Source organism: Etheostoma cragini, chromosome 14 (genome assembly GCF_013103735.1).
Source record: "Etheostoma cragini isolate CJK2018 chromosome 14, CSU_Ecrag_1.0, whole genome shotgun sequence".
NCBI classification, from domain to species: Eukaryota; Metazoa; Chordata; class Actinopteri; order Perciformes; family Percidae; genus Etheostoma; species Etheostoma cragini.
Window position 1 is genome coordinate 17083396 of NC_048420.1, and position 22152 is coordinate 17105547.

General features: G+C 39.1%; 1 long non-coding RNA gene across 1 annotated transcript in view; it reads right to left on the reverse strand.

Annotated features, from left to right (window-relative positions):
* LOC117956213 overlaps nucleotides 1-21641 on the reverse strand; it is a 25063-nt gene extending 3422 nt beyond the window's left edge. The window contains exons 1-2 of the long non-coding RNA XR_004659203.1: nucleotides 21631-21641; nucleotides 7759-7762 (exon numbers count right to left, since the gene is read on the reverse strand). This is a non-coding gene — a long non-coding RNA (uncharacterized LOC117956213). The remainder of the gene's footprint in view (nucleotides 1-7758; nucleotides 7763-21630) is intronic.
* Between the last annotated feature and the right edge of the window lie 511 nt (nucleotides 21642-22152).

Here is a 22152-nt window from a genome sequence, read left to right on the forward strand (position 1 = left end):
GAGGCAGTTCTGAAGGCAAAAGGGGGTCCAACCCGTTACTAGCATGGGGTACCTAATAAAGTGGCCGATGAGTGTAGATATATATGTAAAAAAAAAACAAGTGCTAAAAAATATGTTTCGTACATTTATTGTTGAATAATTTAACTTACATATTGATGGGGAAAATGTGTCAGGTTAAAGGCTGCCCCTCTTTTTATTTGACACACAACAGATACACACAACACACAACACATACAATTTGATACTGATAACAGGATGATATTAGACGCTTCTGCTCAATTCTTGCTTAAATAGCAATAGCAATAATATAATTCATGCTTTTTAAGAATATTTGTCCAGCTAAATGAACTACCTAACATTGCCAAATGCCAGATAAACAAGTTGCAGCTTTGCTTAATAAGACTAAAACTAAGACTAGCAGTCTAGATTAGCAATTTAAATCTGCCCACATTTTTGATGAGCTTTGACAGGCAAGGGCACAAATGTTATGATTTGGACATGAAAAAAGTGAAGCAGACATATCTCAAAATGCAATTATGTCACTATTTGATCAACATCCACGAATGCAACTGTGACCAAAATGTGCATGTTTCTTAATTTAATTAACTTTACAAAAACTATTTGGTTTGTAGTCTAAGTACAGAATTTGATTTTTTAAAGTTTTTTTTCTTAGAACATAAAAAAGTGAAGCAGACATACAAAATGCCAACATGATGTCACTATTTTGCATTTCATGTGCAAATAGGCCCTTGCCTTGCAGTTTGGAGTTTAGTTCATTCATTAGTGCAGTCACATCAACAGCAAACGCAAAATCAGCCATCCAGTTTACATCTGAGAGCTCTGTCTTTGCCTTTCATATCACAAAACTCTCAAATCTCTGCTCTAAGGTCCCATACTCTTTAAAGCACCTTGGCCAGGCTGAGCAACCTCTCAGCTGGGTGGTAGCCCATGTCACCATGTTCAGTGTCATGTTGCGCAAACTGCCCATGATTTAATGCTCTTGAACTGTTTTTAGTTACAACTAGAAACTATTTTGTTTGTCTTGTGTAAAGGGTAAATGACCCAAAGGTCGCAATGAGTGACAGGCCACCAAAAGACAGTACCACACTATCTAATTGAAGTGTATAGATTTCAGAGATGGAAGTAAAAGAGAAACAGAAATTACAATTTTCCTCAGATATGGGACTTAGTATGGATATCGTGCCCAGAGTTTGCAAATCTCATTTACAGATTTCAGGCGGGGAAATATCCCTCCCTGCTCGTGTCACCTCTGTCTTCGCCTCCCATCACAATAAAAAGGATGCTTCTCATTTAGCAGAACTGTGAGCCTGGAGGCTGTGTCACAGAAAACACACACACACACACACACACACACACACACACACACACACACACACACACACACACTATAAACCAACTGTGTAGGGCTCTATCTTTATTTCTTAGAAGTTGAATTTAACCCCCTACTTTCTGTATAGAAAGGCCCAAAACTGTTAAAACTGATAGCTATTACTGACATTTTAGATACTTAGAAAGATTTTAAAAGAAATACACCAAATACTGCATTTGTGGCAAAACCTTTTTAAGAAAAATTCCATTTTCAGACTTAATTCAATTACATTTTTATTTTACGATTGTTTTTTCAGTTCTGTACAACAAATGGCAGATGATGGTTGCACATGCCAAATAGACTTGGAAACATATACATGTGATTTGGCTTTTTGTAAACAGAAGTTTAATAAAGTTGACATTTGCATCTTTATGTTCTTGGCTGACTTTCTGGATCTGAGGTGTCTATAGGCAAGACAAGGCAATTTAATTTGAATAGCTGACCTGGCCTCTGCGGTGCATACATCACTAATAGATCTGACAGGTAATTTGGCCCTAAACCATTTAGCAACTTGTAAACCAGCAGAAGAATTTGGAAATCCATTCTTTGGGGCACAGGAAGCCAGGGTAAAGACTTAAGAATTGGATGATGTAATCAACTATCCTTGTGTTAGTGAAACTATAGGTTTAATGTGTTGCATACTGGTAAATAGTAGGTGAAAAGAGTAAGTAGCCGGTCTCAGTTTGTATGCACAGTTTCTGTGTATGAGCATGTTTCTCTGTCCTTGTGTGCATATTCTGTTCACAGAAGAAAACTGTCTTTATCCACTTAGCTGGATCCCAACATTCCTAGCCCTTTTCTTATTTTGTTCCATGTTTGTTGCAGAATAAAAGGAGCGTTTTGAGAGATGATCACAGACGTTCTCCCCAGAGAAATCTTGAGGAGGAAAGTGAGCCTATTTTCAGCGCTGTAGCAGTGGAGAGTGGGACTCATTATGACTCACTCAGAGCTGAAATGCTCTAGATGATGTCTGAGTCAGACACGAGAGCCAGTGTCCGCTGCCATGGTGATGCAAAGCCCAATGTAACTGAACTCAGAGAGAAATGGAGATGGAAATGAAATGAGCAAAGCTTAAAAGGGCCCGAGGCGGCTTTATTATTGTCATGATAACATTCCTAGAGTGAAATGTAGCAAACTATAGGCTCCTGCATATAGACTGATAACTCTAATGCACTGTCTTTATGTACATTTTTCAAAACAATGTTTCTCACTTTCTTCCTCAGGATTTCTATGGGGAAATCTTCTGTATTTTTATTCAGCAAACATGTAACACAATATGAAAGGCTTGCAACTTGAACCAAGCCAAGAAAAAGTGATTTGAGATTTTCTGTGAACACAATATGGAGATACACGTAGTGTACAAATGCACTTTTCCTTTCCTCCTGTCCTTTAATAATATATCTCTTTGCGATCTTATCTTAAATGATTCATCTTGAATTGTTAATCTTGATATATTTTCGTTGCCTGGCATCACAGGGAACCTACTGTAATATCAGAGTCTGGCTCATCATAAGCAATATTGTCTTAGTTTTCGTAATGAAATACATTGAAAGTGAATTAACACAATTACTAATTTTGACGTCAGCCCAAATCAATTCAATCCTTAACGACGGACATTAAAAAGTCTAGTCTGTATTACAGGCCTCCACCATCACTAGCCTGTCTCTCCATGATTCTTACTTTGGCACCCTACGTCTAATGGCTGAAATCCAGCTTGTCTAGCAAATTAGGAAAAACCTGCAGATGCACTATTTGTACTGCAAAAGGAGCTCAATATCTGGAAAATGGGAGCATTTCATGGAGAATTTGTGTGCTGAGTAAAGTCTGTATGAACCGGAACATTAGACAGATGTACTGAGTTAATAAATGCTGTAATGGAAAGAGAAATGTGCAATAATGCACCTATTTTTTTTCAAAGACACCGGAATCCAATATTTAAACACTGGCATTCACCTGCTGCCTCAGTGTACAACCAGTGTGTGTTATTTGACATGCGTCTTGTCCGTTGCCTCAGCTGCACTGTACAGTCAGCAGCAGAGGACAGTACTGTAAGGACAGAGCCACGCAACAGCCCAGCAGATATTAATCCGATGTGTCTAGCTCGGCCGGGCAGGTTGGCCTGCTGCCAGCGAAAGAGAGGAGAGGGTCAGGTGACGGCGCCTGTGCCTGCCAAGTCCAGCAGATACAGGCTAGAGTCAGGCACCTGACACCTCTCTCTTTCACTCTCTCTTTGTCTATTTTTTGACAATCCTACTCAACACACATACCCTATGCAAATACTGATATTAATATTTGAAGAGGAAAGAAATTGGATCAATCCATATCGGCAAATATTTCTTTTTTTCGTCTTTTTTTTTTTTACCTAGGCACATAATTAGATTTTTGACAAAGTCCCTTCCAGTTAGTTAATTATGAGCTGTGAAACTACAGAGAAAACTAAATTGATAAATAATTACTAGGTCTGCACATTTCATTGTTGACGAATCTCTCGTCATTTTCTGGATTGGTGAAAACGTCTATCCCAGGTGAAGGTAAGGCATATGTCTTTATATTGTCCCCAATGACATTCAATTAATTTAAAAAGAGGTTTGTAAGGAAAACATTTTTTTTTCCTTGATAAAAGATACAAATGAGGGCATGAATTCGTCTTACAGTGTACTCTAATGAATAAATTGATTGATTGTTCCAGCACTTAAAATAACTATAAATAAAAAGACATACTTACATTACATTGTGAATTCATGTAATTGGTAACATAAACAGATCAATTAGACTGTATATAAAAATGTAGCCTATTAAACATAAAGAATTGAGATTTCTTTTCTTTTTGAATATCTGCAGATTTAACTATACACATACTATACATCTGTGACACACGCACACGCACACGCTATCAGTCAGGCTACCAGTGGCCTGCTCTGTGACCTGAGAGGCAGTGACAGGCAGCAGGCAAGCAGAGCTAACTTTGCTGACCTGGATGTGGAGCACTGCTGCAGCCAATCTGTGTCATTCACTACCTTCTGTAACCCTACACAGATTAATGCACTGCTTGCTTGAAAACATGCAGAAAACCTGAACTTTGTTTAAGACACTGTAGCATTTAGTTACTTTTATTTCTGTGTGTTAGTAATGTAATCCATTCACGTTAATGGCCAAGAGCAGTGAAAGATCTTAGTAATTTGTGTGTTCAAGAACTGCTTGACAAGTTGGCTCTATGACGTATGCATATTATGATTTAGATGACATATGAAGAAACACTTATTGTGAACAAGATGGAGTGTTTTCTGACACACACTCAAAACTGAGATTCCAGCATCCAACAGAGGGTTGGATGACAACACTCCCATATACTTGTTGTTGCCATGGTAACACCTGTAAACATAATTTGGAGCACAGCGAGGAGCTAATGGTACCATCTCAGAATATCATGTCATTAAAAATGATATGGGAGCTGCTGTTTGTTGTCACTTAGCTGTGGGGCGAGTAAGCATCACCATCATATTGTCTCACATTTCCCCATTCCTAACCTCTCTGAGTGCCCTGTCTCCTTCTAGATTAATAACTCATCAGTTTGAACATCATAAAAGCAGAGTTTTTTTTTTTACACAGTGTTGATTTTTGCCGATTCCACTTTAGAATTGTGCTTAAACAGCAGCCTCTCTGATTTAACTTCATATGTAGGTTGTTTCTGGGTAGTGATTACTGCTCTGTCTCAAAAGCACAGCTGTGTCCCAGTATCCATCTTCTTTATAAGGGTTCAAGTGGAAATAATGGGCACATAGAAATACCAGTACATCTGTGACCTCTCACTGACCAGCACCAGAATGTAAAAACAGTAGTCAATAGCATAGCAGCTGGAACAAGACCATAGCAGGGATCCAGACAAAATTTTTATTACTAGAAGCATTAACTCCTAACCAAAGATTTTAGAGACACAAGCAGAAAAGGGCTCTAACCTTAAATGGACCTTCTCCACATTTACCCCACTTAACTCTATTACTGATAAATGCTTTGGTAATGAATTAAGAAACTACAATGTGCTATTTTGTTTAAGTTAACAGTCACATTTTAATTGAATGGTGCTTAAAACTTAATTTCACTCCGTCTGCACTAGGGTTGCACAATAATGACAAAATAGTATATTGCGGTATTGATTATGAATATTGCAATATCGATATTTATTTTTAAACATGTAAAATTACAAAAGTTACAGGAAAAAGCATAAATATAGATTCATAACAAATTAAACAAGTTTTCTTACAACACAATGTTTATTTCAACGGACTGTCATATTGGACTGGTCCAGCATGAATAAGTAATAAATGATCATATCTATAGAACAGAACATGTTGTACTGGTTGTACAGTATAAAATAGATAAATAAATAAAGAGAACAGGGCAAAACCTTCCTTCATTAAGGTGGACGGTGACTGGCCAATGAAACAGGATCATTATAGGGTAACAAACGGGCTCTAAATCAAACACAACTAAGCCACGCGGCCAACAGATGGGGCACAGCGCTCCACAGAATAAACAGAATATTGCATACTTATTGTGAAATTTTTGAGATATTGCGATAAAGATATTGTGTTGATATATCTTGCCCCCCTAGTGCTGCGCTCTGTCACACATGCAGATACTCACGCTCACATGCTCTCAGGTACCAACATTTGGCACTGTTTGATTTAATGTGAATCTGTCCTCGGTAGTACCGACGTAATTCGGTCGGTACCCAAAAAAAGGATAAAAGTTGGGCATTGATAGAGAAATGCAAATAAATCAATGAATGCACAGACAGTTGTCTTTGTGATATTGCAGTTGTGTTGAAATAAAATCCTTTTTGTCTGAGACCAAGACAACTGGTCTGTGGAGAACAGTGAAAAAGGAAATGTTTGTGTGGATGACTAGTCCTTTTTATTTAGTGACATCTTTAATTTGTTGAGGATAATAGAAGTTTAAGTCACAGTGTTATCCGTGTGAACCAGATTAGTTTTCTTTATCTTCTGTGATATATATTTTTTCTCTGCAAAAGAGGATCGTTCTAGCACAAAGAGTATGATTTGGAAAAATGTGTCTCACACAAACACCTTCTTGTGGTGGGGGTTTCATCTTTACCAGTGACATTGATTTCATTATCTTGTTGGTCGAAGAGTCTCTCTCCTAAATTGACTCGGTGAGTTGGGCTTTTCACTCTGCATTTCATCCTGCAAGTTTCACACTTCCTAAAGGATGTTCACATTTCAAAATTAGTAGATCCCTTTCTTATGATTAATTTTATTCAGAGTAAATCGTGTGTGTGTGTGTGTGTGTGTGTGTGTGTGTGTGTGTGTGTGTCAACAGGCTTTGGTGGCCTGTTGAACCACTTAAAGGATTCTATTTAACGGGTTAGCCGAGCAATTAATCAAGGGTTTAATTGGAATTCCGAGTGGAGTGACATGATTTATGCAAATTAGGTCATTAATATGCAGGCCTGCATTCGATGCTTAAATTAAAATGGCTCATCCGCCAGCGCAGGCTAGCACTTTCATTACGGGAAATTAGAGTGCGATAATAACTCCAAATACACATATTTATTTTCTACAGACATTCAGAAAAGGACATGCCCACAGGAAGAAAAATATGAAAAGGCAGAAAGAAGGAAGTTCTTATATTGGAGACAGTTAGGAGGAGGCAATGCTAATGGTGTTAATTTTACCTCATTAGAAGCAGACTGCTATCTGCAGGCCTTCGGTTTTAATTGGATCACCAAGCAACCAAACCACATTTGGTTCTTTATTGCTTTTTCTGCACTTTACAATAATAAGTACAGCAGAAGAATCACCAAATCCTTTGCCTGGTCAATGCTGCGCGGTGATACCAGTGTCTTGACCTGTGCTGTTGCCCTTGGTAACCATCCCCACAGGAACAGTTTGTGATCCTTGCTCCAAAGTGTCCGGTGCACTCACCCTCACTGTGTGCTGATGCCAGGGGATTAGAGACGAGCAGGGAAGGAGTTGAGCCACAGCTGTGTTACATTCTCCTGCTATTTATTTCATTATAGCTGCACAGGAATTTTAAATGTAAGAGCAACTCTTCTTAAAATATTTTTTATATGCTCAGCATTTGGGATCAACAAGTAAGATCTACTAGTTGTCTTGTTGCATTGGAGTAGTTTGCCTAATCATTTAAGTGGGATTTAGTGAAAAAAAAAAAAAAGTAAGGACACATTTTTATCGGACTCTAGTCTGCTGTTGTCAGTTCTGACTGAATATTGTTCATGATAATACCTTTTATAAATCTTAATGGCATAACAAATTGTCATATCACAATATCGACAATTATGACTGTACAGAAATTAAATGCACCAAATTTGTTTAAATGAAACAAACTGGTCTGGTATTGGCTATAAGAAATAAAGTAAACATATTTCACTCCTGATTTTGTTGTCTAAGTTAATCATACACAGATTTAGAATCTAGCTTTGACTCTAGCCTGGCTCAACAGGTAACAGCTATAGGTTCAGGTGTAATAAGGGTAGGTCTATTCTGGGGCTTGTAATAAAGTAATTAAAGTAACGGTTTAATAAGTGTAATGGTTTATTTCCAAATTAACACAAAATTATAAATTTCAAACAAATGGATAAATAAATAGTTAATGAAAAACACATCTCTGTCTCTGTATCTGAAAACCTGGTCAAGTTAAACATGCATGTCAAAATTTAAATAATACACTTAAGGTTGTACCAGTTAAGGTGTTTTTGCACCTCTATGTGGCAGTCCATGACTTACTTGGGTTACAAACCTGTTGTTGGCCCCGTCATGGTTACGTTTTATTGTTCAAATAGCAAACCATTTTTTTTTACACATAGATACATACAAGTTGTGACTGAAAATATGATCATGTTAAATATGACAAAAAGATAAAATACATACACTGAAAACCACTTGGATTTTGTAAAGGTTTTATAGTTGAGTTTGATTTTGAAAGCCATTTTTGACCACAACCATCTATCAGTGACAGTATATTTTGTGACGTGGATTTTTATATTTACATACATGAAGGCTACACACGGCCTGCTGCATTTTCCTTAATTGTTTTGCACAGTCAGTGGCATTCTGCAGAGGCCAACAAGGGGCAAACGCAGTGCAACTAACAAAAAAAGTGCAAAAAGACAAAACACATGCAATTTAAAAAAACATCTTTATTAATTTGATAACACATGCACAGCATTTAACAAACGCGCAGCAAATACACACAACACAACCAAATACATAAATGTGCTGCAAATACAGAAGCTATGCAAACGGAAAAAAAAACACGCTGTACCCAAACGCTGCACCCAGCCAGCCACAGTCTTATAATGAAGCCGAAAACATTTATACCTCTCTCGTGTGTTCTGTGTTAATGCTTCCTACGGCTCCCAGAATAAACAGCAATGAAGAAACCCCGACCCCACTCTACGCGTGCACGCTCACACACAGACAGGCTTGGAGACACGCACTGTAAAGTTCACGACTTAAACCAAGACCTAATCCACTAGTCAAGACCCATTTATCAATGTACAACAGCAAACGGATAGCGTTACTAAAGAAGTTGTTATTGATAAATAACGTGATTATTTAATAACATTAGCTAAGTTAATTTGAGTTACGTGTTAGCCAACAACGTTAGGCGACAGTCTCCTATTTTAACATTTGTAATGTTATATTTGGTTAAATGACTTTAGCTTAACTTAAAGGGAAGCTATGATGATTTTCCACCGGTGTTTGTGTCTTTGCAGTGTGGGATGAACAGTGTTTAGTTCCCTACTGCACCAAACGTTAGCTTACATAACAAACTACATAACGTTAATCTTCTGATCGAAAATATGAGTACTGACAGTGCTCCAAATGCACCTTTTTTCCCATTTATGTAGCTAACTGTAAATTAAATTTTTTTTTTACATTGTTTACATGCCTGTCTCTGTCATAACCTCGCTGTTCCGTTGTGTAAACTGGATGAAGTGTTTTTCTGTTAAATTGGTTTTCTGGGTTTGGGTGCTTTTCATTCAGCATCGTTTCTGTATTTGCAGTACGTTTTATGTATTTGGTTGTTACGAGTGTATTTGCGGAGTGTTTGCTAAATGCTGCTTGGCTGTCAAATAAATGATGTTTTCTTAATTTGCTTGTATTTTATCTGTTTGCATGTGTTTTCGGAAGTTGCAGGGCGTTTGCCTCTGTTGGTCACTGTATCTTTCCCAGCATGAAGAACAGCAGTACAAATGCAGTTTTCAGCCAACAGCGAGGTGTGGGCAGATTCAAAATGTCACTGAGCAAAGTGAATCAAATTGACCATTGAAGCAACTTTGCTCGCTAATGCTCGCTGTCGGTGGATATCATTAATTGAAACTTCTGGCTGCTGTTCTTTTTGTTTGTGCACTTCATGGTTGCCTTGCTCACTGCACTGTAGGTTAGGAAGCAGTTCCATTGTTTTAATAGAGCACAATGGGGAGTTTCTGACAGCTGGTGTATGTGGAGCACAATGACTTACAACAAACAAAGGAACGTCATTGGAAAAGGCTTTATGTACTGTAGCTGGAACGGATGGATCTTAAAAAAAAACAAAAAACTTTGATCTGCCCTGATCCTATTGGGACATCCTGTTGTGAAGCATAAATGTCACCATTCGGTTTAAGCTTATAAATTTGCAAATAGCTCCTTTATTTACACAAAAACATACACACACACAAACGCGCACACGCTCACACGCATGGATGACTCCCAGTTATTTCTCTCTCTCTTTCTGTCACTCACACACACATTGTGTCCTCATGTGTGCCAAAGATCGCCGGCTGCTTGGGGTTTTCTGTAATTACAGCAGTGAGCAGGGAGCTGTCTTTTGCATGGCAGATGGTCCAGCACCATGCTGCATCAGGTAACCGTGACAACCACCTCCCTCCTCGCTGTTAACAGCACCATCATGGCTCTTTACAGTGACCAAATGTCATTATAGAGTCTGTGGAGATGGAAAGAGCAAAGGGACAGACGGGTGTGGAGGGGGGTTGAAGAAGAGAAGGGAGAGGTGGGGTGGATTAGGAAGGGTGGTGCGAAAACAAAAAGAAATGAGCTGGATTTTTTCCGGATGCTCGGGACCTTCTTATCAAACACACACAGACAGAAGGTAGAGAATAGTGTGACTACCACCATTGTTTTGGCTTTTGAGAAACAGCTTTGTTTAAACCTCCAATGCGTTCATTGATCATTACTCCAACCTGTTCAAGTCTTATTCAGCCTGTTAATTTGTCTTGTGTCTATCACATCAGTTCCACTGAGTGACATAACATATGTGCCACATTGTCTCCTGCAACAAATGTGATATGTGCTTTTTATTTGGGCATCCTATTTTACCGTAACCACTTTTTGCCCCTCTTGTGCATCTTATATCCATCTCACGTCATCATGTCTTGGTCACGTAAGGTGTGTTTTGAAAAAAATGGGTCCTTTCACCTCGTTACCGCTAATCGGATGCCTCAAAGACTGCAGGTAGCGCTGATATTCAATTAGGTTCTCCTCTCAGCTTAAGATGCAGCAGATGCTTTAAGTTACCTGATTAGGAGGTTCTGCTACAGTTCTAGATGAGCTTAGCACTCCTTATAATTGAACAAGACAAACTGTCAAGTCCCCTGCAGATTGTGTCCGCTGGGTCGCCATTATGTGTCAACAAGGCACTAAGTTCACCTGCTGCCAGGGCCTCGGTTCCATGCCATGCAGCTGGATATGCAACTAGAACTTCTTTATCATGCTTTATTACAATTGAAGGGACAACCGAGACCAGTTCAGATGTGATATAGGCGTCTAGAGCCAAGGATGGTGTTGAACACACTTCTTAGTGAGGTGTGTGCTTCCTTGCAGTACCAGAGAGAGGCAGTGACGCACCTTGCTGTAGTAGGAGGTGTTGGAAGTGTGTTCTCCACAACACAAAGTCATTTGTTTATTTAATTAAATACTTATTCACCGGTTAATGAACCAAACAAGTCAATCTTGTTTTATGCAAAATATCACTTTGTGTTTATCATGTTGGTGCTTCAGTTGCTCGAGGAAAAAAAGAATTTGTCTTGTAGTCATTGTAGAAGTCCTGCATCATTATTGGCATGCCTCAAAGGCTACGGCAGACTGTGGTTAATCAAATATTGAAGTCACAATGAAATGTCATGTTGAGAGCATCCGGCATCCATAATTGTTCACGTTTCCTGTTGAAACAGGATGTTGGGGACAAAACATAACTAATGATATTAATTGTTTAGATTGGCACCGCAAGTGGTAATTACTGAAGATAAGTAATGATATATGGACGTTTGAGAAAAGCTGTGTGTCCAAATGGATTTGGAATGAGAGAACCTTTTCTGAGAGCTAATACCAAAGGTAACGTATTGAAATATCAGTAGTCGTGCCTTAGGAGAAAAAATTATACACAATGTATTGAGAACTATTAGATTCTCATCAATGAACACATAACTAAATACTAGCAAAAATAATGGGTTTTCAAATAAGTTAATTTAGCAAACATTGCTCTTCCATGACTCGTGTGATTGTTTTTGTCTACTTTTTCTAACAAATTAAATGGAGGTCTTTCAGCGCTACGTGTTGCAAATGTCACAAGAGGAAATAAAATGTATAAAGAAAATGAAAACAAATCTTTTAACTTTATAAACTAATACTAAACTCTCTGTGTGCGTGTGTGTTTGTGTGATATTTCCTATTATTATCCTCACGTAGTTTTACCTCTTTTACTCGTCCCCCGCGGCACGTCCATCTGCCTGTCCCTGCATCTATCTGTTCCATCCTAGGTGCATGTTTGCAGCTGCGTGCAGATACACTGCTGCAGTTTTCCAACAGGACTTCCCCATGGATACCCATGGTGTTCACTCACAGTTATGTAAATTTAAGTTACAATTACGTATATTCATCACAAAGTAAGATGCTTTATGGCTCCAATTTATTATGCACATTTTTATGCAAATCAGCAGTGGAAGAAAATATGAATGGAATTTGTGCAATACAGCTAATTGATGGATGAGCTTTCATTCACATTAATAGAATGATTGAGGTCTGAGTTTTTGGGTGATATTCCCTGGATATACCACACACCAACGCATTCAGTCCTATTCTCTACCTGTAGTCACCACCTCTTTGTTTGTGGGCTGTAGGTGGTTGTGTGTGTGTGTGTGTGTGTGGGGGGGGATTAAGAAAAGCACATATTTTCTTGATAGGTTTTTTAAATTCTTTATTTTGTTTGTTTTTTTTGTCTTGTTTTTTGTTGTTGTTTTTCTGTGACTGTGAATCTCTCTTCTCTTCTCCCCTCTCGCCACTATCTTTACAAAATTGTGTACACAGTAGTTAATTTTTTAACAGTACACACTGTTCTGTACAATCAATACTGAGTTTGTGCTATAGTATAATTTCTTGCACCCTGTCTGATCGTAAATGTACCTCTTGATCTGCTTCTGCTGAGGGAAATCAATAGGCGTCCAGTTGTTAGGTTTTTATTATTTCATAAATCAGTCAAGTCTGCAGTGCAAAGTTACCAAAGAGGAGGCAGAAGCAACAGTAGAGCTTTTAGTTGATAAAACTAACATGCCTCTGAAACCTGTATATGAAGATATTGATCCTGTGCTCTGAAAGCGAGAGGGTTTTCACAATGTATTACACTAGCCACAGCAGTGGTGCTATTGCGTAATGTGCTTAGCACAGTGTGACTACCTGGTTATACTTGGTGGGAATATGAGATGTCTGTGTTACACATATCAGTCAAAGGCTAAATTTCTTGCTCTTTCAGAAAATGCAACATTATTGTCAACATTTTTTAAACTCTGGTTTGTTTGTTTAGTTTCGTTGTCATCTTCTGAGATTTTTCTTTTGTTGTATTGAAAAGAAACTAAAAGATGGCTGATTTCACAGTAGAACTTAATATAGCCCACAATAAAAGATGACAATGACAAAACAATTAAGACATAATAGCAACTTAAAAGACAGGATTTATATTTCCCTTAAAAAGCAAATTCTGAAACATTCAGAAACGAGCTGTGAGCATCCAATGAGTCCATTTATTCCAAAGCAACAAGATCGGCAAAGCAGATTTGGTTTCACAGGGCAACAGTCAAGGTTAAGTCCTGCTGTGTTTATGACAGACAATGTAGCTAGACAAATTGAACAATTTAAACAACCACATAGAATCTAACAAAGCTCCAAAGATTTAAAGTTATGTTTTGAGAAAAAAACAACAGATTTGGGCTCTTGAACAGCAAATGGTTGGTTGCATTTCGTCTGCATTTTTGTTTTCCTCTTTTTTTAGAAGATCAATTTTGGTGTTAAGTAGGGACATACCATAAAGGTGCAGTAATCTATTCAGGAAATTGGCCATTCAGTGCTTTATAAGTAATCAGCAGGATTTTTGAAAAACAACTTCAAAATCCACTGGGAGTTGATGCAATTGTGTTGGGATATATGATCTCTTTTCCTCCATTCTAGTTGAACAACTAGCATCAGCATTTTGTCTGTGCTCCAAATTCAACAGGATGTAAATGATGGATTAATACTACAGTATGTGAGAGAAGTGATCACAGATTGTACTACTATTTTACAGCCCATAGTTGCAGTCTATTTTAGACAAGTCTGCAACTATAATCACTGAGAGTTGCTAGAAGTTAACATAATTACAGATTTCTTTTCAGTACATTTGTAATTTTCTTTGTGTGAACAATGTTAGAGTGGGACTGCATCTTTTAGCTTGTTGTTGATTTTCTGTTTTCCTCTGGTAGGTTAATGTTCAGTTATTGATGTTACAGCCATGTATGCTGCGTTTGTTACACATTTTCACCTTGTGAAAGTTTGCATACATTATCTGCAAGAAGCCAACATAGGTTGTATAGTAATGACTCATTTCAACAATTGCTGTTTCTGTAATGACACGGCAGTGATTCTTGGTCATCACTGTGTTTATAGAACGTCATTTGATGGTTATTTGATGTGCCACGCATGTTGCTGTTAAGTGCCTCTCCCTAATGTGTTTCAAACAGTAAAGCTAACTCACTAGATATGGACTTGTTTTTAATGTGTTCCGTTCATTTAGGCACTTGCTTTCTACTTTTCCTTAAGAATTGTGTATTTTGTTGTCTGTGTATTTTTATCTGTATTTTATCAGTTTAAAAAGACATTGTCTCTCATCTGTGTTGGTCAAGCAGCTCAGCAGCACATCTGCAACACTGAGCACTGATAAGTTTACTGTGTGCATACTTAGTTATAGAGTTATGTTTAGGATTTTAAACACATGGCTGATATTAAAGTTGTTTTTGCTTACAGGTTGGAGACTAAACAATTTAGCTGACGCATTGCATTTTACCAAAAGATATTCTGAGTTGACTAACTAACCCTGACCCCAGACCTGGCCCTTCGTCTCACTGTGCTCCTGAGGCCGTGTCTCCTGAGTCCTTCTCTCAGACATGAGTCTCTCAGTCTCCTGTGAGCTGCCATCTAATCCACCAGTCATCTGAATCCAGACCTTCATCTCACCAAGGTCGGCAATGAAAGAGCATCTCACCGGAGCTGAGGTCCGTCCGTGCGTGGCCAGAGGATAGGGAGAAGGTCTTAGTGTGAAATGTCAATGCCTTTCCTGTGAAGCTCGACTCATCAAAGGAGGATTAGTGTCGGACTGATGGCCTCACTGGACGAGGCGACTCTGATTGGGTAGTCTGATGCATCGGACCCACTATGAGACTTGGATGTTACACATGGACAATTGGTACACTAATACACACCCATACAGTTACATGCATGTTTATGTAAATGTGGATCTAGTTTATCCAAGAAAGAACTCTCTTTTTGGCTACTTAGTTCTGCTTGCTATTACAGTAGTTCTGAATCATTTACATTTTCACACTGTGACATTCATCAGAAACTAACAGCTTAGTTAAAAGTAAAGCCTGTTAAATGTGTGAAAGTGCATAAATGGATATCCATATCTGCAGGGTAAAGCTTACTTGAGAGCTACTTCTATACTCAAAGTCAGCATGCCCAACAAAATGACAGACTAAGGTAAATAACAATAAAGGAAATTGATGTTTGGGGTCGATGACTGTACAACTCCCAAGGAAGTATTTTTTTTTTGGCTTCTCAATCTGTCCTAGCAATGCAGACTACTGCAATTATTCAAAGGCAAAATCTGCTCATTGTGCTGCCGGTGATGCCATGAGGTCACCATCATTTTGTAAAAATAAGTTTGCGTCATATCATCTGGCTAAGACTATTAAAGTTTCCTTTTGGAATACAATTTCAAAGTCTCTGATGACCCACCTCTAAACAATCAACATGTCAACTGTCAACATGATTGCATTGTTATATGCGCATAGATACCGCAGTTCGGGTGATTCACGAGTTGGAGAAATGTTTAGAACCACCTGTGCCAGGATCATTACAATTGTGAAGAATAATGTCCACCTGGAATTTCTCTTTGTGCTTTCAGTCATTGTGAAAGAGCCTGTGTCATTCTTAATCAAGAGTCAGATTTCTCGCAAAAAATGAAACTGTTCAAATGTTTTAATTTTTTCCACACACTCCCCATTTCTTGCTTTCAAAAACAGCTTTCACTACAGTATTTACTGCCTTGGGACTAATGGGAGTAGCTGTGCACAGTGTGTTAGTTTGAGCTAAATCAACCATTTTGCAACAAATAAACTGCAGGACAAATAGGAACATCATTCTTAATTTGCAAAGCTGACAGGGCAAGAAATTAGAACAATAGGAAGGCCCAGTACTGTGCTCTTCATTAAAGTCTTTGTCCTCCACACATGACTTAGAAGATTGTGATTGTAGCACTGACAGGCTGCAGACAATTACAAGTGATGTATTTATGGAATTTTCGGTGTGATTCAAAATATAGCTGCTTTCGGTGCCAAAAAAAGCACCATATAGAACTGCGTTACCAGAACTCGACTTACCTCCATATTCTATTGTGAAAACCACAGTCGATATTCAGTAATGGAATGGAGTCAAAGAGAATTTGTTTATAGAGGGGTGATTTATTTTTATTAGCTCTTTCTGGTTTGGTGTATTGTTATTGTTCCCTTCTGCAGATTTATTGACCTCATTTGAATATTTGTACCAAAGAAAATATTGGCCTCAGTGGTGCTAATGCAGATATGTGACTGTTGTGTTTGAAAATGTGGTATGCGGTTTTATTTTGGCCTGTTAATGTATCATTTTATGAAAAATAGGGCCTTTTTGCTTAGGATATTTAGCCCCAGTCTTAAGGCATTATATCATGTATGTATCTGTCAATTGCTGTCTCTGTAATGACACAGCAGTGATTCTTGGTCATCACTGTGTTTATAGAACGTCATTTGATGGTTATTATAGACACTATGTATTAGTGTCTGAACCAGAGCTAATTTAGCTTACCTCCCCGGTCCTTGTGAATTTATATAACATTTTCTTTGGGCTGCAACATTTTAATGTACTGTACTTCTACCCTAGACCGAAGCTGGCTTTTCACAATTTATAGGGAAAGTGGATTGAGATATTGGACTATAGTAGGTACACATACAGTATATTTTGCAATGAGGCGCCAGTGTGAGCGCTCTCTCAGATAGTGGTTAAAAGTTATGCAGAATAGGCGGGCATGCCCTGAATCAGAAATGTTTAGAGATCACAGACGAAATTAGGTAATTCTGTGGAGCTACTAATGGCAGAGTCTGACTGAGGATATGTTTCATTTATCCTATCTGCATCAAGGTCGACGTGGAAATTACCATGGCGAGGAGAAGCTAAAAAAGAAAATCCACCGGCCCAGTGGTGAATATACAACAAATCACCTGCGCTGTTCAGGGCAGGGAAAATTTAAATGGGTGATATACAGTGTAGCTCAAAGGCAGACTGTTTAAGCATGGAGGAAGAGAGTAAATGGTTTATTACCCAGGCTAGCAGAGTAGCTCTAAAAGCCCACTGCAAGCTCACACCTTTTTATGTAGCTTATACTCATGTGGCTGGTTTAGGGGACATGAAACACAGCTTATTCTGTTTCCTCAGGGAGATATCCACTGGTAGCATTTTTAGTCTCAGATTACAATTAACAAGCTTCTTAACAGTCCCTGTGTTGCATCTGCATTTTCTCATTTTTCCGCATAAACATTAACAAACCCTACCTGCTTTATTAGTATGAGAAGCGTGACAAGGATTGTCTCAGTCTGCCACCAGGTCCTTGTAACCCTAGCATTCCATCTTCTGCTCTCCTCTCTCTTCTCAGTTCCTCAGTGTTGTCCCTCTTGATCCCTTTCCCACAGCTTGCCCATTTGCCTTCATCTCTTCCTTGTCTTCATTCCCTTCCTCCACGCTTGTTACAGACTGTCAGCCTAGCAGTGCCGCACACTTGCTGTGTTCATGCCGGTTGGTTAGCTCAGATTGGCATGCACAGTTTGTCTCCTGGACTGACCTGCGTGCCTGCGTTGCTCTCCTATTAAAATTCCTGTGCCAGCTCCCCAATGACGAGAGTGTAGCAGGGTCAGGCTGGCTCTCTGGCCTCTCTCCCCCTGCTTGCCTAATGAAGAGGATGCCTGGTGGGTTCATTATTAAAGAGCTGCTAATAACAGACGGATGAAGAGGAGTGATGGAGATGTGGGGGTTAATGAAATGGCTAATGTAGAGAAATAGCGGGCAGTGTGGGAAATTGCCAAGACAGTTTTTTGTTCTGTTCCTTAAAATACTTTCAAATATTGTAGCAGCCATGCTCTACTCTTACTAAGCAGCTATGTGTAAAGCTTATTTCCAGGGCAAACATTTGTGTATTGTGGTTCTGTCATTGTAGGTACTGTAAATGGTTTTCATACCTTTAGTTTGAACTATCAGACATATTTAAATACGGCTCATTAAAAATCAAGCAACCTATTGTTTTTACCCTGAACAATAGCTATACAAAAGAAGAATTGTTTTTTCTCCCCACTCTGTATTAGTGGAAGATATTCTGAGCTGTCCTTGCCACAAGAGGACCCCATTTATTATCAGTACCTTAAAAGCAAGGCACGTTTTTTTTGTTTAGCACCTTTCAGCAACAACAAGGTAAAGTCAAAGTGCTTTACATAAGACATTAAAAGCATTAAGACAGGCAACACAATGCTGTATGAAAAGAGACATTTAAATCGGCAGCAAGGAAACGGCAATTTTTTAATGGGTTTTGTATGTCTTTCCTTTTCCCTCTTTTCATATTCTTCCTGTGAATGTTTTGTCCGTGTTGGTTAATAGATTATAATCATTCTTTCATTTTGGCCAGGATTTGAGTTTGTCTTTTTTAAATAATCAAAATATAAACAATTATTCGTTAAACCAGTATCGTCTTATTGTGCATTGGAGACTTTTTGACAACAAAAAGTGCCAATCTGAAATCCCACGTTTGTGGGAGAACAGGCGTGTTTACCTATATGGCCGTCTTCAAATAGTTGGCGCTAAAAATCTATATGTGCTCAATGCTTGCTCTTGCAGTAATTTGCCGGCGGGAAAAATTAATTACACTGGAATTATAATATAACTATCTAGCAGACCCGTATTAGGTGAAGAAAAATTTCCATATAGATACTTTTTTTTTTTAAAGGGCAATAATAGAATTCCTTATAGCTGCCTGAAGCACATCCATTCTAAATGAGTCTACTTGCTTTAAATGCTCTCACTAAGTGATGTGGGATATTATGCATTGAATTACCAAATTCCTTGGAATCTTTAACCAGGTCCCAGAAATTGTGCGTGTTTGTGTGTGCATGTTCATGCGTGGTATGCCTTTCTAGTTTGGGAATATTCATACTTATATCTGCAGAGGGCTCTGCCATAAGTCTCCCAGGTATCCTGCCTCCAAACAAAAACCAGGCAGAGGTTTAATGCAAATTAGCAACGATAACTAGACAAGCGTAACAGCATAAATATATATCGTGATCTCAACTGCAGTATCACGTCTTTGAAGAGATAGTGCCCATCTCATGACTTGAGAAAGTTGAGAAAGAAAAAAAATAAGTAATGGAATGCAGGTGAATATTTCTGTGCAACGGGCCAGGGATGTTTATATGGTTGTCAAGCAGCGTGACCGGGGCTATTAGTTTCTAGTCGCTGCTGAGAGGCAGACCACCTGGCCTATTAAAGAGAATGTTGGCCAAATAATTTAAGACAAAGATACGATCTAGTTGTGCACAAAGCACTACGGAAAAAAAATGCATTGAAGGAGGAAAGTGGAAAAATAAATGCAATGAAGGCATGTCTCCTTTTTTCGGCGAGACTGTGAAAAAGAGACTGCTTAGATTAGCATAATGGAGCTTCCCATCAAATTCTATGAGCCTCTGATGTTTACGGTCAATTATCGATGGAATGACAACAAGCAGCGAGAATGCAGCAGTGCTGCTGTAAGAGTTTTCAAGACAAGGCAATGACTGAAATGACTGAAAAAGTCATAAACCCCCATGCACGGTAGACCGGAACATTTCATATCAACTATAGCTGTTATCCTCATAACCCAGTGGAAAAACGGTTATGAAACACATGAAATCTTCATATGATTAAATACAGAAATAATCACAAGTTTGTTCAGACAGAACCTACTGTTATCATTAAATGGAGAGAGACTGTGTTTTTCCTCTCTGTGTGTCTAATCTAGGTCACAATTGGATGGCTGATTCCTGTGCAGAAAGTAAATCCACCCAACGATCGCAAAAGGCCTTATCCTGCTGTTTACAACAGGGCTGGGTCGATATCCACAGGAGGCGCTCAAATAAACAAACCATAAATGCTGGGGATTCTGCTGGCCTCAGAGATTATGGCTTTAACAATGATTAATTTTAACAACCTGGGCTAATTGTCTCCGAAACTTTAGTTAACAGTAAATATGATCTAGCCCTGGGTGCTTTTCTCTTCTGTAATGAAGAATAATGAGCAGTAGAATTACTGCGGGCACTTTTTTGATTTTTTTTTTTTTTTTTGATTTGTAGAGAGCATAGAGGCCGGCAGGATGTGAGTCCAGGAATGAAGAGATATGCTATATCTATCTGTGATTCTGTCTGCCTGGAAGGAAACGAGTGAGGAAGGAAGGAATATAGACTTTAGTTTGGCTTGAAAACAAATCTGAGCCTCTTGATGACTGTGAGGGAGTTAGCCTTTTGCCTGTGTGTTTTGTGTCAGCCTTTTTTCTTTTTGACGCTCTGCTCTCTGCTGCTTGCAGGCGGTGTGTCACATCTCACCCTTTTAGGAGGCATCCCATGCAGCCTCAGTATTTTGGTCTATCTTCGGATGGATAAAGATATTGGCCCTCCCTCCATCCTCCACCGTTTACTGTCCTCCCTTTCTGTCTCTCCTTTTGATCTCTCCCCCTATCCCTGTGTGCCTGCATGCATAGAAGTGTATAACACCAGTACTGCTGTAGAAAGCAGGTTGGCCTCGAGCAGTGTCTGTGATTCGCCTTCAATCTTTGCTGTGTGCTTGAAAACCACCTGAGGCTCGAAATGAGACCTCTCCACAAGTGGCAGAGCTAAACGCCTTCTTTTATCTACACTATTTCTCCCATAGTGCAGTGAGGGAGAGCATGGAGGGAGGGAGGACCAGCTTGATGCCTTCTAGCTGTACTCAGACAAAGATGTGCACATAAAGTATGTGGTGTTTATGTGGAGGAGACCGTTAACACCGACTGACAGCACCATCAGACTCTGCTGTCATTATCAGATTGTATACTACGTGAGAAGCTCTCATTGATCTGATCTCTTCTCTTTATTCAGCTGTGCATGCTCCAGCACAAGTTCTTTCTCTTCACTTTCTCTACTTTCTCCAATGTTTGTACGAGGAATGCACATCGTTTGGTATTGCCAGTGGACTTGTGTGGGATTAGTATTGTTATCACATTCCTCCTTCACCAAGGTGCAAAAGATTCTGACCTTTAATGTAATCACTTTAACCTACACAGTATCTGACACACAGCACAACCGTATCTATATCGTTCTCTGCAGCAGTCCACAGGCACCTTGGGAGAGTCAATAGACGTAATAAAACCTATTAACGCTGTTGGATTGAATATGCACGTTACACTTAGAGGTGCAGTTAAGTAAGGGTCACCTACGTAGAACCTAAATCCAACTCTGGATTTCAGTCAGTGTGCAGAAGGCAACTCCATTGCTGACAATGTTGCAGTTTGGCAGTTTGGAAATTGGCAGCTTTCTTTCAGCCCATTCCAGCGTATGCAGGGGGACCAGTTCAGATCCCCTTTAAAACACCCAGCTCTAATTTAACCACAAGCCTTGATGATGGCAGACCCTGGCTAGTACTCCACATTCCTAGGTGAAAGGCCTGTGTGGGTGATTTGTTAAAGGGTAGGGGGGATTGGACACAATTCCTTTTGTTACCACTATACTTTCTAAACTCACACACACCTTGACCCTGTATGCAGTGTCACATTATCATCATATTATTTTGTTATTGTTAGATTTTGGGCTTGTAATGAAGAAGAAGACATACTTTATTGATCCCCGGGTGGGGAGAAATTACATTATTTTGACTCTGTTGGTGTTACATATTACACACAGGCCCAAAATAAACTCACACAGGCACAACTATGACCTATACATGCACTAATGGAGAGATGTCAGAGCGAGGTGGCTGCCAATAAACGCGCCCTGAACAGTTGGGGATTCTTTGCCTTGCTCAAGGGTACCTTAGCAGTGCCCGGGAGGGGAATTGGCACCTCTCCAGCTACCAGTCCACACTCCGTACTTAGTCTACAGGGACTTGAACCGG